The sequence below is a fragment of the Notothenia coriiceps genome, unplaced genomic scaffold (assembly GCF_000735185.1).
Source record: "Notothenia coriiceps isolate Sejong01 unplaced genomic scaffold, NC01 NC01_scaffold00035261, whole genome shotgun sequence".
Classification (NCBI taxonomy): Eukaryota; Metazoa; Chordata; class Actinopteri; order Perciformes; family Nototheniidae; genus Notothenia; species Notothenia coriiceps.
Genome location: NW_011367962.1, coordinates 157773 through 163149, shown reverse-complemented (window position 1 = coordinate 163149; position 5377 = coordinate 157773).

Below are 5377 nucleotides of genomic sequence, written 5' to 3'. Positions count from 1 at the left end.
TGTCAATAATCCATATTTAAAAGTGATGAAATGTAAAGTTGTTTGACAATGCGTTGAAATGTAGGATTTGTATTTAGAGTGAGCCCAGTTTGTTTCTGCTCATAATGGACTTTTAGCAAAGCAGAACGTTGCGGATGCACAGGGGTTCATGGTTTTATCTGTTTTCTTTTAAATGTTCAGTGTCTTGACTCTAAATGTATATCTGTATATATACTTTACACACCACCAGTGACCTCATCATGTCGTTCACTCACCAAACCACTAGTCGGAAAACATAAGGTTGATGTGGATGCTGTTTCTCCTGAAAAAACTGTATTATACAACCGCTAGGATAAAGTTGAGTTGGTCACATCATGTCGAAGAAACTGTTAGATTTCAAGGCGTTTCTGCCTCCTTGTATAGAGCATTGGAAGTATTTTTTTTGGGAAACCTAAATAAATCAATTCAATGTATCGAGTATGTTTTTACAATTTATGTGAAGTACGCTTGGGATGCAAGACAAAGGTCAGAGTCAAAATCTATAGCACTTAAGAGATGACCATCCATCTGCATAACAATACAGTGGAATAAATTACAGTAACTGCATTGGTTGTTATATGCAGTAAGAAGCTACATAAGTGAAAAAGCCAGTGGTGTCTGTTCAGGGGAAAACCAGAGAGAAAGGTAAGCTAAAAAGGGGAATTAAAGAGATACAGAAAAGCTAAGTATTTGTGTGAATTGAGGTGGGATTTGCATGTGATTGGGGAGAACTGTAAATGACATCTCACATAGCCATCATATCCATTAGGATAATAAACAGAAAGAAAGGCTCACACAAAGGGTTGAAAATCCAGGGCGGCAAGGAATAATGGAAAAGTTACAGCGACTTTTGGGAGATAAAATAATAAAATACTGTCTGTGTTATTTGAAATGTATAAACGCAATTTGTGCAGTATCCATTTATTTGTAGAGGTCAAAACAGCTTATGGCAGAAATGCATTATAAAAAGAAGCATTTTCAAATTAACTAGGTTTACTAGACATGGGCTTTATTTCAACTCACACTAACATAATGCCTTTTATTATTTATTTAATTAATGTTAAACTATTTACACATTTGAAGTTGATTTGTGTTCAGTAATAAGATCGTATTTTACAATATCGGGACATTTTGTTGGGTGACACCTAAAATCTGGATTTAATTACTTAATTATTGCTTTGTTTTTCAGCAGGGCAGTTTCAGTTTTTTCAAGAAAGACTAATGAGGCAGTACCTTCTGTTCTCTTTCACGCCTGGTAAGGAAAAATCGGACAGCTGTCTTGTACATGTGTTTCAATTATCACCCATTTAGTTCAGTTCAGGGTCACAGAAGACTACTGCCTTACTGAGCATGGCACATAAGGTAGAGCACTCCCTCTAATGGTCAAAATAAGAAATGCAGATTGAATTGTATTCCTGTTAGAAACGCAATAATACTCTTAAACACAACATATGTGATATTCTTTGGATGGATATGGAATGACTGGAACATTTTTGCCTTTTCATAATTTAATTCAAAACAAAGGCCAGTATTTCCCAAGTGTGTTCAGTAGTATAACTTGGCTTTGTGTCGCTACTGTATGTGGTGTGGTAAAGAACCTCATGCAGGCTCTCATGTTTCTGTACATGTATTGTTATTTGGTATGGAAAGAGGCTGATATAAAAATATAATGAAATAACCATCATGCACTACTTCCTTTCTTACAGCTTGCATGGTTTGGTTGTGCACATCAAATTGTATCAGATAATTGCCAAATAGAAAAATCTGGCTAATATCGATAACACAAAGGGTTAGTTAAAAGGCTAATTTAGTGTTTTCATTGTGGTTCTTAAATGAATTCGTTCTAAGGACAGTTTTATAGCTAAATTATTCGTAAATTGCAGTAACTGTTTTCTACCCTTCAAGTAGATTCAGAGCATCTTTCCAAACATTTTCCCCAAATCTATCATATTCATATACCATCCAGTCACTGCTATGTTTTATGTTCATGTTAAAATGCAAACACAAAACTATACAACTGCCTAACAAATACTCATTTTATAATATTTAAAAGCCAAGAGATTGTTTTAAACCAAATCATTGCTCAACAGGTGCAGCAACAGTAGCAAAGGGGGGCTTGTCTCATCAAAGAGGATTTTAAATGAAGCTCTGTGGTTTTAACAGAACCTGATAATATGAATTTGTGATGATGAAAAACGGATGTGGTGTTAGATAAGTTGGAGTGTCACCCATTAATTACAAGTCCTTATTCTTTAGGACATCTATTAATGCTGACAGGGTCAACTACCCTGGATCCCTTCTCAAATGCCACAGGTCTTCTATTCAGCTTCACATTTCGTAAGCAGCCCACAAACGGTGAGGGTACGGGGACTCCCTTCTGCTTTGTGGCCCCTGAATAGAGAAAAATAAGATCAGAAACCCACATTACGTTTAGCTGACTCTTGTATCCAAAGCGACGATAAATAAGTTCAATAAACCACAAACAAAAACCAATCAAATCTTAATTCAAATTTGTAAATGAAAATGCAATGACAACAGTTGAGCTGATTTCCCATTTATTCAAGCAATATTAAAGAAAACAAGTTTGATAATGATTTGACATGCAGTTGAATGAGTACAATGGTCGAAGAAAACCCAATATTGTAAAACATATCCGGTGAGTTATTTTTTGATTTACCTCCGATGTAAAGTGTATCCAGTCCTGTGTAGCCGGATGTGAAGAGGAAATGTTTCCGCTCAGACATGGAGTCCATCTGCAGTTTGATAATGTCACCTTTCCTGGACACTGGAGAACAGTATAGAATCTTAAATTAGTATCTACTCATGTATCATCACGTTTTTGTAAGGTTGTCAGCATGAGAAGGCATACACTACCTGTTATCACGTGAAACTTTCCATCACAGAGGCTTTGTGGAGGAGTCACTGAGACACTGACAGCACTGTTAGCATCATTTAACTTTACACCCACCTGGTGAAAGATTAAAGTCATATTGTTTGAATGCAGTTGTTCTTTCTAATTCCCTCCTGATCAGCTGTGATTGGTTATTCTAAAAAGGCTTTACCTTGTTTTCCTTTAAGAACACATTTAGGCTGGTCTTGTGACTTTGAACGTGGAAGAGGAGACCTGTCAGATATTGAGGCCGCAGCTCAAAAGCCAACACAAACTGAGAGCCAGCGTTGAAGTAATTATCTAAAATAGAGATATTCCTCATTAGATATGAGGTCAGTGTTATGTGTGAGTTACATTCACACACCAACAAGAGGTCAATTCAACAGGCACCATGAAGTTTGACAAACCTAAGGCGATATGACCACCACCAAAGTATGTCCCCATCTCTGTGAGCCCATCAAAGCAGGGTAGAGTTTTGTAGCTTCCTTCAGGCTCACCGATAGCTACGTCATTCATTTTGAAATCCCGTATACAACCGATAACACTGTTTATGGTAATGTTGTGTCCCTGAGGGAGGACAGAAAGAGATAAAGGAAAGAAGGTCAACAAATAAGGGGAAAATGGCTTTCTAACAGTCAATCAGTGACTCAGAGGTGTAATACAGACCTTTGTATATCCCTTGATATCCCCTCCCAGATACACAGGGTTGTGAAAGTCTAAAGACGATCCTTCATTGTTTGGCAGGTGTCCATCAGTCACACGGATCCCATCGACAAGCAGATGAAAAGAGCTCTTCTCCACACTGAACTCCACCTGTCACACAGGTAACATGACCCAACAAAAGTTATTCCCCATAAGATACCAAACTGATTTTAATTCACAATAAGTTTAAACTTTTAGCAAAAACATAACTAGACAACAAGGGCCGTCAAGCTTTGGACTCCTTCATGTTGAAAATATTTGAAGGTGGTGTGTACTCTGATAGACATTCTTACAAAGACTTATTATATTATAATAACACAAAGCCATCCTGCATATTTTGGATCATTTTTGCAGTGTTGGTTTCAAAGCAAATCATCTGGAAGCAATGTAAACTCAGCTAGGGAAATGTTGACTCATCTAGTTCAAGCCTTAGCTCTTCATATAACTACATCTAATATAATTTAGAGACAGGAAATGTAGACCTAAAATTACTGCAAATTGTGAGTGGTATATTTAGCTCCATTGTAAGCTATGTGTGAGACTGGAAAGTGTTGTAGGCTTAGCAACAAAAAAGCCAATTACTCTGTGCCAGTCCCCGTCGCTGCTCTTCTGCTTGTGCTGGATGAGTCTGTTTTGCCCGAGGGACATCTTGATCTTGCCATTGGCCATGTAAAGAGCCAGCAGGGGGATGACTCCTCTCCCTGCTACATGGAGAATCAGCCCTTTGGACAGCTTCGTCTTTACGTCAAGAGAGAAATGAGGCCTGAGACAAAAGAGTGAGGTCTCTGTTAATATGAAAGATTAAATATAGATAGATAGATACATTTAAAAGTGTATTAAGGGAGGTTTTATTTGACAACATACCCAGAAGTACACCAAACCAAAACTATAAAATACCCGACCAACACTCATAATTTCCACATCTTCAGAAAGTTATTTTATTGTTTTGTATAACTGCATTACCTGTGATTGAGGTCCTGTTGTGGCAGCGTGTAACTGAGCCAGCTGTGCTTCTCATAGAGATGATACTCTGCATTTTGTGCTTGCCGATATTTACACTGGCTTCCTGCAGGAGCCTGAATTTGACACATCGCAGAGAAACGCATCGCTATTTAATTATATGAGCAGTGGGGTAATTATCATGGTGCTGTATAATAATGGCTTCTGTGCTTTCATGGTCTTTTACAACACAGGGGCTGGTAAAAGTATGTGTGGCGGCAGATATAAACGGCAAAGGCCAAGGACTATGGTAACCTTTTGTGAAAATTAGCTTAGATAAATCAGCTCTGTTCACAGCTAAATAAACATAAATGTCTTCCTGGTTTCTTTTAGCTTTATGTGTCCCTTTACTTTGAAAGTGTTGCAAACTAGGAGTGGAGGTTGAAATTATTGTTGCAGTTATGGATTTGTGAGAAGATCTTTTGTTGTTGTTTTTGCAGATTTTGTCAAACCTGCAATCATATGTTTGGCATATAAACTGATCTGACTTGTTTGACTTAGGGCAGTTATTGTTCAATGGCATTTAAACATGTTCTTGTTTAAAATAGCTGCCTAACACACAGTTGTCGGAAGTGAAAACAATAGGGCAATATGGTTACAGGTTTTGTTGAGCAGCTGTTGACTACAGAGTCAGGTGATTGTCTCTCTGGGTTCATCACTATGAGAAACACATTTATAGCAGCTTTAAAGTGGACCTATCATGCTATATTTGAATAATATAGTGTAGGACCACACCTATATAAGGCATATTTATACTTTTTATTTTTC